This window comes from Bufo gargarizans, unplaced genomic scaffold, assembly GCF_014858855.1.
Source record: "Bufo gargarizans isolate SCDJY-AF-19 unplaced genomic scaffold, ASM1485885v1 fragScaff_scaffold_289_pilon:::fragment_2:::debris, whole genome shotgun sequence".
Taxonomy (NCBI): domain Eukaryota; kingdom Metazoa; phylum Chordata; class Amphibia; order Anura; family Bufonidae; genus Bufo; species Bufo gargarizans.
Genome location: NW_025334083.1, coordinates 230256 through 242027, shown reverse-complemented (window position 1 = coordinate 242027; position 11772 = coordinate 230256).

The window sequence follows — 11772 nt, the reverse complement described above, 5'->3', positions numbered from 1 at the left end:
GCATGTCATAGCAGAGAATGAGGCTTCACGTCAGCCACCACTGCAACAGTCCATTGGCATATATTTAGGCCCAGCACACACACAGGCAGAGGAGAGAGGTCCCGTAACAGAGAATCTGTCTTCATGTCAGCAGAGAATTAGTCTGCATGTCATAGCAGAGAATGAGGCTTCACGTCAGCCACCACTGCAACAGTCCATTGGCATATATTTAGGCCTAGCACACAGGCAGAGCAGAGAGGTCCCGTAACAGACAATCTGGCTTCATGTCAGCAGAGAATCAGTCTGCATGTCATAGCAGAGAATGAGGCTTCACGTCAGCCACCACTGCAACAGTCCATTGGCATATATTTAGGCCCAGCACCCAGGCAGAGGAGGGAGGTCCCGTAACAGAGAATCTGTCTTCATGTCAGCAGAGAATTAGTCTGCATGTCATAGCAGAGAATGAGGCTTCACGTCAGCCACCACTGCAACAGTCCATTGGCATATATTTAGGCCCAGCACCCAGGCAGAGGAGGGAGGTCCCGTAACAGAGAATCTGTCTTCATGTCAGCAGAGAATTAGTCTGCATGTCATAGCAGAGAATGAGGCTTCACGTCAGCCACCACTGCAACAGTCCATTGGCATATATTTAGGCCCAGCACACACACAGGCAGAGGAGAGAGGTCCCGTAACAGACAATCTGGCTTCATGTCAGCAGAGAATTAGTCTGCATGTCATAGCAGAGAATGAGGCTTCACGTCAGCCACCACTGCAACAGTCCATTGGCATATATTTAGGCCCAGCACACACACAGGCAGAGGAGAGAGGTCCCGTAACAGAGAATCTGTCTTCATGTCAGCAGAGAATTAGTCTGCATGTCATAGCAGAGAATCAGGCTTCACGTCAGCCACCACTGCAACAGTCCATTGGCATATATTTAGGCCCAGCACACACACAGGCAGAGGAGAGAGGTCCCGTAACAGACAATCTGGCTTCATGTCAGCAGAGAATTAGTCTGCATGTCATAGCAGAGAATGAGGCTTCACGTCAGCCACCACTGCAACAGTCCATTGGCATATATTTAGGCCCAGCACACACACAGGCAGAGGAGAGAGGTCCCGTAACAGAGAATCTGTCTTCATGTCAGCAGAGAATTAGTCTGCATGTCATAGCAGAGAATCAGGCTTCACGTCAGCCACCACTGCAACAGTCCATTGGCATATATTTAGGCCCAGCACACACACAGGCAGAGGAGAGAGGTCCCGTAACAGACAATCTGGCTTCATGTCAGCAGAGAATTAGTCTGCATGTCATAGCAGAGAATGAGGCTTCACGTCAGCCACCACTGCAACAGTCCATTGGCATATATTTAGGCCCAGCACACACACAGGCAGAGGAGAGAGGTCCCGTAACAGACGATCTGGCTTCATGTCAGCAGAGAATTAGTCTGCATGTCATAGCAGAGAATGAGGCTTCACGTCACCCACCACTGGAACAGTCCATTGGCATATATTTAGGCCCAGCACCCAGGCAGAGGAGGGAGGTCCCGTAACAGAGAATCTGTCTTCATGTCAGCAGAGAATTAGTCTGCATGTCATAGCAGAGAATGAGGCTTCACGTCAGCCACCACTGCAACAGTCCATTGGCATATATTTAGGCCCAGCACCCAGGCAGAGGAGGGAGGTCCCGTAACAGAGAATCTGTCTTCATGTCAGCAGAGAATTAGTCTGCATGTCATAGCAGAGAATGAGGCTTCACGTCAGCCACCACTGCAACAGTCCATTGGCATATATTTAGGCCCAGCACACACACAGGCAGAGGAGAGAGGTCCCGTAACAGACAATCTGGCTTCATGTCAGCAGAGAATTAGTCTGCATGTCATAGCAGAGAATGAGGCTTCACGTCAGCCACCACTGCAACAGTCCATTGGCATATATTTAGGCCCAGCACACACACAGGCAGAGGAGAGAGGTCCCGTAACAGAGAATCTGTCTTCATGTCAGCAGAGAATTAGTCTGCATGTCATAGCAGAGAATCAGGCTTCACGTCACCCACCACTGCAACAGTCCATTGGCATATATTTAGGCCCAGCACCCAGGCAGAGGAGGGAGGTCCCGTAACAGAGAATCTGTCTTCATGTCAGCAGAGAATTAGTCTGCATGTCATAGCAGAGAATGAGGCTTCACGTCACCCACCACTGCAACAGTCCATTGGCATATATTTAGGCCTAGCACACAGGCAGAGGAGAGGTTCATTCAACTTTGGGTAGCCTCGCAATATAATGGTAAAATGAAAATAAAAATAGGATTGAATGAGGAAGTGCCCTGGAGTCCAATAATATATGGTTATGGGGAGGTAGTTAATGTCTAATCTGGACAAGGGACGGACAGGTCCTGTGGGATCCATGCCTGGTTCATTTTTATGAACGTCAGCTTGTCCACATTGGCTGTAGACAGGCGGCTGCGTTTGTCTGTAATGACGCCCCCTGCCGTGCTGAATACACGTTCAGACAAAACGCTGGCTGCCGGGCAGGCCAGCACCTCCAAGGCATAAAAGGCTAGCTCTGGCCACGTGGACAATTTAGAGACCCAGAAGTTGAATGGGGCCGAACCATCAGTCAGTACGTGGAGGGGTGTGCACACGTACTGTTCCACCATGTTAGTGAAATGTTGCCTCCTGCTAACACGTTGCGTATCAGGTGGTGGTGCAGTTAGCTGTGGCGTGTTGACAAAAGTTTTCCACATCTCTGCCATGCTAACCCTGCCCTCAGAGGAGCTGGCCGTGACACAGCTGCCTTGGCGACCTCTTGCTCCTCCTCTGCCTTGGCCTTGGGCTTCCACTTGTTCCCCTGTGACATTTGGGAATGCTCTCAGTAGCGCGTCTACCAACGTGCGCTTGTACTCGCGCATCTTCCTATCACGCTCCAGTGCAGGAAGTAAGGTGGGCACATTGTCTTTGTAGCGTGGATCCAGCAGGGTGGCAACCCAGTAGTCCGCACAGGTTAAAATGTGGGCAACTCTGCTGTCGTTGCGCAGGCACTGCAGCATGTAGTCGCTCATGTGTGCCAGGCTGCCCAGGGGTAAGGACAAGCTGTCCTCTGTGGGAGGCGTATCGTCATCGTCCTGCCTTTCCCCCCAGCCACGCACCAGTGATGGACCCGAGCTGCGTTGGGTGCCACCCCGCTGTGACCATGCTTCATCCTCATCCTCCTCCACCTCCTCCTCATCCTCGTCCTCCTCGTCCTCCAGTAGTGGGCCCTGGCTGGCCACATTTGTACCTGGCCTCTGCTGTTGCCAAAAACCTCCCTCTGAGTCACTTCGAAGAGACTGGCCTGAAAGTGCTAAAAATGACCCCTCTTCCTCCTCCTCCTCCTCCTCCTGGGCCACCTCCTCTTCCATCATCGCCCTAAGTGTTTTCTCAAGGAGACATAGAAGTGGTATTGTAACGCTGATAACGGTGTCATCGCCACTGGCCATGTTGGTGGAGTACTCGAAACAGCGCAACAGGGCACACAGGTCTCGCATGGAGGCCCAGTCATTGGTGGTGAAGTGGTGCTGTTCTGTAGTGCGACTGACCCGTGCGTGCTGCAGCTGAAACTCCACTATGGCCTGCTGCTGCTCGCACAGTCTGTCCAGCATGTGCAAGGTGGAGTTCCACCTGGTGGGCACGTCGCATATGAGGCGGTGAGCGGGAAGGCCGAAGTTACGCTGTAGCGCAGACAGGCGAGCAGCAGCAGGATGTGAACGCCGGAAGCGCGAACAGACGGCCCGCACTTTATGCAGCAGCTCTGACATGTCGGGGTAGTTGTGAATGAACTTCTGCACCACCAAATTCAGCACATGCGCCAAGCAAGGGATGTGCGTCAAATTGGCTAGTCCCAGAGCTGCAACGAGATTTCGCCCATTATCACACACCACCAGGCCGGGCTTGAGGCTCACCGGCAGCAACCACTCGTCGGTCTGTTGTTCTATACCCCGCCACAACTCCTGTGCGGTGTGGGGCCTGTCCCCCAAACATATGAGTTTCAGAATGGCCTGCTGACGTTTACCCCGGGCTGTGCTGAAGTTGGTGGTGAAGGTGTGTGGCTGACTGGATGAGCAGGTGGAAGAAGAGGAGGAGGAAGCCGAGAAGGAGGAGGTGGCAACAGGAGGCAAAGAATGTTGCCCTGCGATCCTTGGCGGCGGAAGGACGTGCGCCAAACAGCTCTCCGCCTGGGGCCCAGCTGCCACTACATTTACCCAGTGTGCAGTTAGGGAGATATAGCGTCCCTGGCCGTGCTTACTGGTCCACGTATCTGTGGTTAGGTGGACCTTGCCACAGATGGCGTTGCGCAGTGCACACTTGATTTTATCGGATACTTGGTTGTGCAGGGAAGGCACGGCTCTCTTGGAGAAGTAGTGCCGGCTGGGAACAACATACTGTGGGACAGCAAGCGACATGAGCTGTTTGAAGCTGTCTGTGTCCACCAGCCTAAATGACAGCATTTCATAGGCCAGTAGTTTAGAAATGCTGGCATTCAGGGCCAGGGATCGAGGGTGGCTAGGTGGGAATTTACGCTTTCTATCAAATGTTTGTGAGATGGAGAGCTGAACGCTGGCGTGTGACATGGTTGAGACGCTTGGTGACGGAGGTGGTGGTGGTGGTGTTGGTGGTACATCCCCTGTTTGCTGGGCGGCAGGTGCCAACGTTCCTCCAGAGGCGGAGGAAGAGGCCGAGGCGGCAGCAGCAGAATAGGCCGAGGCGGCAGCAGCAGAAGAGGTAGCAGGGGGAGCCTGAGTGACTTCCTTGGTTTTAAGGTGTTTACTCCACTGCAGTTCATGCTTTGCATGCAGGTGCCTGGTCATGCAGGTTGTGCTCAGGTTCAGAACGTTAATGCCTCGCTTCAGGCTCTGATGGCACAGCGTGCAAACCACTCGGGTCTTGTCGTCAGCACATTGTTTGAAGAAGTGCCATGCCAGGGAACTCCTTGAAGCTGCCTTTGGGGTGCTCGGTCCCAGATGGCGGCGGTCAGTAGCAGGCGGAGTCTCTTGGCGGCGGGTGTTCTGCTTTTGCCCACTGCTCCCTCTTTTGCTACGCTGTTGGCTCGGTCTCACCACTGCCTCTTCCTCCGAACTGTGAAAGTCAGTGGCACGACCTTCATTCCATGTGGGGTCTAGGACCTCATCGTCCCCTGCATCGTCTTCCACCCAGTCTTGATCCCTGACCTCCTGTTCAGTCTGCACACTGCAGAAAGACGCAGCAGTTGGCACCTGTGTTTCGTCATCATCAGAGACATGCTGAGGTGGTATTCCCATGTCCTCATCATCAGGAAACATAAGTGGTTGTGCGTCAGTGCATTCTATGTCTTTCACCGCTGGGGAAGGGCTAGGTGGATGCCCTTGGGAAACCCTGCCAGCGGAGTCTTCAAACAGCATAAGAGACTGCTGCATAACTTGAGGCTGAGACAGTTTCCCTGGTATGCATGGGGGTGATGTGACAGACTGATGGGGTTGGTTTTCAGGCGCCATCTGTGCGCTTTCTGCAGAAGACTGGGTGGGAGATAATGTGAACGTGCTGGATCCACTGTCGGCCACCCAATTGACTAATGCCTGTACCTGCTCAGGCCTTACCATCCTTAGAACGGCATTGGGCCCCACCATATATCGCTGTAAATTCTGGCGGCTACTGGGACCTGAGGTAGTTGGTACACTAGGACGTGTGGATGTGGCAGAACGGCCACGTCCTCTCCCAGCACCAGAGGGTCCACTAACACCACCACGACCATGTCCACGTCCGCGTCCCTTACTAGATGTTTTTCTCATTGTTATGGTTCACCACAACAACAAATATATTATTTGGCCCAATGTATTGTATTCAAATTCAGCGGGATATAAATTTGAGGCCTAGTATTTAGGCGCTGGGTGACCGGTATGGATTTAGTGACAGAATTAGACTTGGAAATGCACAGAAGCGTGTGTGTGAAGTTATTCTGAATGACCCTATGTGCACCTTCAATATGATCTACCCTTTTAGGGATAGATTTCAAATAGCTCTGATATAGCAGAAACGACTAAATTATGAAATTGCTAAATTGGGAATTGTATTTCAACCCAGAACAAAAAATGTGCTTTGACGGACACTAAATAACTTTCCCAGCCACAACAGGACAGCGGTAACGAGAGATTTAGCGGGATATAAATTTGAGGCCTAGTATTTAGGCGCTGGGTGACAGGTATGGGTTTAGTGACAGAATTAGATTTGGAAATGCACAGTAGCGGGTGTGTGTGAAGTTATTCTGAATGACCCTATGTGCACCTTGAATATTATATACCCTTTTAGGGATAGATTTCAAATAGCTCTGATATAGCAGAAACCACTAAATTATGAAATTGCTAAATTGGGAATTGTATTTCAACCCAGAACAAGAAATGTGCTTGAACGGACACTAAATAACTCGCCCAGCTACAGCACTAGGGACAGATTTAGCGGGATATAAATTTGAGGCCTAGTATTTAGGCGCTGGGTGACAGGTATGGGTTTAGTGCCAGAATTAGACTTGGAAATACACAGTAGCGGGTGTGTGTGAAGTTATTCTGAATGACCCAATGTGCACCTTGAATATTATATACCCTTTTAGGGATAGATTTCAAATAGCTCTGATATAGCAGAAACCACTAAATTATGAAATTGCTAAATTGGGAATTGTATTTCAACCCAGAACAAGAAATGTGCTTGAACGGACACTAAATAACTCGCCCAGCTACAGCACTAAGGACAGATTTAGCGGGATATAAATTTGAGGCCTAGTATTTAGGCGCTGGGTGACAGGTATGGGTTTAGTGCCAGAATTAGACTTGGAAATACACAGTAGCGGGTGTGTGTGAAGTTATTCTGAATGACCCAATGTGCACCTTGAATATTATATACCCTTTTAGGGATAGATTTCAAATAGCTCTGATATAGCAGAAACCACTAAATTATGAAATTGCTAAATTGGGAATTGTATTTCAACCCAGAACAAGAAATGTGCTTGAACGGACACTAAATAACTCGCCCAGCTACAGCACTAAGGACAGATTTAGCGGGATATAAATTTGAGGCCTAGTATTTAGGCGCTGGGTGACAGGTATGGGTTTAGTGCCAGAATTAGACTTGGAAATACACAGTAGCGGGTGTGTGTGAAGTTATTCTGAATGACCCAATGTGCACCTTGAATATTATATACCCTTTTAGGGATAGATTTCAAATAGCTCTGATATAGCAGAAACCACTAAATTATGAAATTGCTAAATTGGGAATTGTATTTCAACCCAGAACAAGAAATGTGCTTGAACGGACACTAAATAACTCGCCCAGCTACAGCACTAAGGACAGATTTAGCGGGATATAAATTTGAGGCCTAGTATTTAGGCGCTGGGTGACAGGTATGGGTTTAGTGCCAGAATTAGACTTGGAAATACACAGTAGCGGGTGTGTGTGAAGTTATTCTGAATGACCCAATGTGCACCTTGAATATTATATACCCTTTTAGGGATAGATTTCAAATAGCTCTGATATAGCAGAAACCACTAAATTATGAAATTGCTAAATTGGGAATTGTATTTCAACCCAGAACAAGAAATGTGCTTGAACGGACACTAAATAACTCGCCCAGCTACAGCACTAAGGACAGATTTAGCGGGATATAAATTTGAGGCCTAGTATTTAGGCGCTGGGTGACAGGTATGGGTTTAGTGCCAGAATTAGACTTGGAAATACACAGTAGCGGGTGTGTGTGAAGTTATTCTGAATGACCCAATGTGCACCTTGAATATTATATACCCTTTTAGGGATAGATTTCAAATAGCTCTGATATAGCAGAAACCACTAAATTATGAAATTGCTAAATTGGGAATTGTATTTCAACCCAGAACAAGAAATGTGCTTGAACGGACACTAAATAACTCGCCCAGCTACAGCACTAGGGACAGATTTAGCGGGATATAAATTTGAGGCCTAGTATTTAGGCGCTGGGTGACAGGTATGGGTTTAGTGCCAGAATTAGACTTGGAAATACACAGTAGCGGGTGTGTGTGAAGTTATTCTGAATGACCCAATGTGCACCTTGAATATTATATACCCTTTTAGGGATAGATTTCAAATAGCTCTGATATAGCAGAAACCACTAAATTATGAAATTGCTAAATTGGGAATTGTATTTCAACCCAGAACAAGAAATGTGCTTGAACGGACACTAAATAACTCGCCCAGCTACAGCACTAAGGACAGATTTAGCGGGATATAAATTTGAGGCCTAGTATTTAGGCGCTGGGTGACAGGTATGGGTTTAGTGCCAGAATTAGACTTGGAAATACACAGTAGCGGGTGTGTGTGAAGTTATTCTGAATGACCCAATGTGCACCTTGAATATTATATACCCTTTTAGGGATAGATTTCAAATAGCTCTGATATAGCAGAAACCACTAAATTATGAAATTGCTAAATTGGGAATTGTATTTCAACCCAGAACAAGAAATGTGCTTGAACGGACACTAAATAACTCGCCCAGCTACAGCACTAAGGACAGATTTAGCGGGATATAAATTTGAGGCCTAGTATTTAGGCGCTGGGTGACAGGTATGGGTTTAGTGCCAGAATTAGACTTGGAAATACACAGTAGCGGGTGTGTGTGAAGTTATTCTGAATGACCCAATGTGCACCTTGAATATTATATACCCTTTTAGGGATAGATTTCAAATAGCTCTGATATAGCAGAAACCACTAAATTATGAAATTGCTAAATTGGGAATTGTATTTCAACCCAGAACAAGAAATGTGCTTGAACGGACACTAAATAACTCGCCCAGCTACAGCACTAAGGACAGATTTAGCGGGATATAAATTTGAGGCCTAGTATTTAGGCGCTGGGTGACAGGTATGGGTTTAGTGCCAGAATTAGACTTGGAAATACACAGTAGCGGGTGTGTGTGAAGTTATTCTGAATGACCCAATGTGCACCTTGAATATTATATACCCTTTTAGGGATAGATTTCAAATAGCTCTGATATAGCAGAAACCACTAAATTATGAAATTGCTAAATTGGGAATTGTATTTCAACCCAGAACAAGAAATGTGCTTGAACGGACACTAAATAACTCGCCCAGCTACAGCACTAAGGACAGATTTAGCGGGATATAAATTTGAGGCCTAGTATTTAGGCGCTGGGTGACAGGTATGGGTTTAGTGCCAGAATTAGACTTGGAAATACACAGTAGCGGGTGTGTGTGAAGTTATTCTGAATGACCCAATGTGCACCTTGAATATTATATACCCTTTTAGGGATAGATTTCAAATAGCTCTGATATAGCAGAAACCACTAAATTATGAAATTGCTAAATTGGGAATTGTATTTCAACCCAGAACAAGAAATGTGCTTGAACGGACACTAAATAACTCGCCCAGCTACAGCACTAAGGACAGATTTAGCGGGATATAAATTTGAGGCCTAGTATTTAGGCGCTGGGTGACAGGTATGGGTTTAGTGCCAGAATTAGACTTGGAAATACACAGTAGCGGGTGTGTGTGAAGTTATTCTGAATGACCCAATGTGCACCTTGAATATTATATACCCTTTTAGGGATAGATTTCAAATAGCTCTGATATAGCAGAAACCACTAAATTATGAAATTGCTAAATTGGGAATTGTATTTCAACCCAGAACAAGAAATGTGCTTGAACGGACACTAAATAACTCGCCCAGCTACAGCACTAGGGACAGATTTAGCGGGATATAAATTTGAGGCCTAGTATTTAGGCGCTGGGTGACAGGTATGGGTTTAGTGCCAGAATTAGACTTGGAAATACACAGTAGCGGGTGTGTGTGAAGTTATTCTGAATGACCCAATGTGCACCTTGAATATTATATACCCTTTTAGGGATAGATTTCAAATAGCTCTGATATAGCAGAAACCACTAAATTATGAAATTGCTAAATTGGGAATTGTATTTCAACCCAGAACAAGAAATGTGCTTGAACGGACACTAAATAACTCGCCCAGCTACAGCACTAGGGACAGATTTAGCTGGATATAAATTTGAGGCCTAGTATTTAGGCGCTGGGTGACCGGTATGGATTTAGTGACAGAATTAGACTGGGATATGGCCAAAAAATAAACAGACTATTGCTGGTTAAATGCACTTGGTGTGACAGCTTCACCCTGATGTAGGCTTTAGCCAAAAAACAACCACACCATTGAGGGTTAAATGCACTTGGTGACAGGCGCAGCTTGCCCCTGATTTAGTATATGGCCAAAAAATGAACAGACTATTGCTGGTTAAATGCACTTGGTGTGACAGCTTCACCCTGATGTAGGCTTTAGCCAAAAAACAACCACACCATTGAGGGTTAAATGCACTTGGTGACAGGCGCAGCTTGCCCCTGATTTTGTATATGGCCAAAAAATGAACAGACTATTGCTGGTTAAATGCACTTGGTGTGACAGCTTCACCCTGATGTAGGCTTTAGCCAAAAAACAACCACACCATTGAGGGTTAAATGCACTTGGTCGCAGCTTGTGCTGGCGCACCACAAGACACAAAATGGCCGCCGATCACCCCAGAAAAATGTGACTGACAAACGGTCTGTGCAGCCTAAAAACAGTGAGCAATTGAGGATCAGCAGCTCAATGATCCACAGCTGCAGATCGATCAGTTAATCAAGTCCTTTGGAGGAGTTAATCTGCCTAATCTCGCCCTACTGTCGCAGCCGCAACCTCTCCCTACGCTAATCAGAGCAGAGTGACGGGCGGCGCTATGTGACTCCAGCTTAAATAGAGGCTGGGTCACATGGTGCTCTGGCCAATCACAGCCATGCCAATAGTAGGCATGGCTGTGATGGCCTCTTGGGGCAAGTAGTATGACGCTTGTTGATTGGCTGCTTTGCAGCCTTTCAAAAAGCGCCAAGAAAGCGTCACAAAAGCGCGAAGAAAGCGACGAACACCGAACCCGAACCCGGACTTTTACGAAAATGTCCGGGTTCGGGTCCGTGTCACGGACACCCCAAAATTCGGTACGAACCCGAACTATACAGTTCGAGTTCGCTCATCCCTAGTTACTCCTGATAAACTCCTCTTAGAGTAGCAAGGTAAAATTGTAGTGGCAGCATGACATACTGACGTAGCAGAGCTAAATTAACTATTTGTAGTATTGTCAGTCACTCAGCACAATATTACTATGATGTGTGGTTTTGGAGGTAAATATACATCAATCATTAAGCCGCTATATATAAGGCAGAAGCTATCTATGATTGATTTATCTTTTTCATCACATGTGTAGCATACTGGGACAGTGTAAGGAATCAAGGACTATCTCCGGCCGGAAGTATTAAATTTCTCTGCAGTGCCTCCGCAGGGGAAAGTAAGTATTACACATTTCAATAGGCTGTCCATGTCATCAGTGGTGGACTATAATTAGGGCAGTTTGGGTGGCCACCAGGGACATGAGGCTCTGCTTTGGCCCATGGCCATCCAAAGCCCCCAAAGATTTGATGCATTTTGTGTTTTAATCACATTTTTTGTAGTGAATTGTAGTAAAAAAACATAACAAAACTGCTTTGAATAATGATCCTTCGGACCTGCATCAATAAGTTTAATGACCATATCAAGGTTGGACTGGCCACACCAGAGAGTCAGAGGATCCAAGTGCTTCAGTTCCCCCCAGTTCCATCGGCTCCACTATCCCCCAATGCCATCATCTCTCCCCCACCCCAATGCCTTCAGCTCTACCCCACCCCAGTGCCTTCAGCTCTCCCCCACCCCAGTGCCATCAGCTCTCCC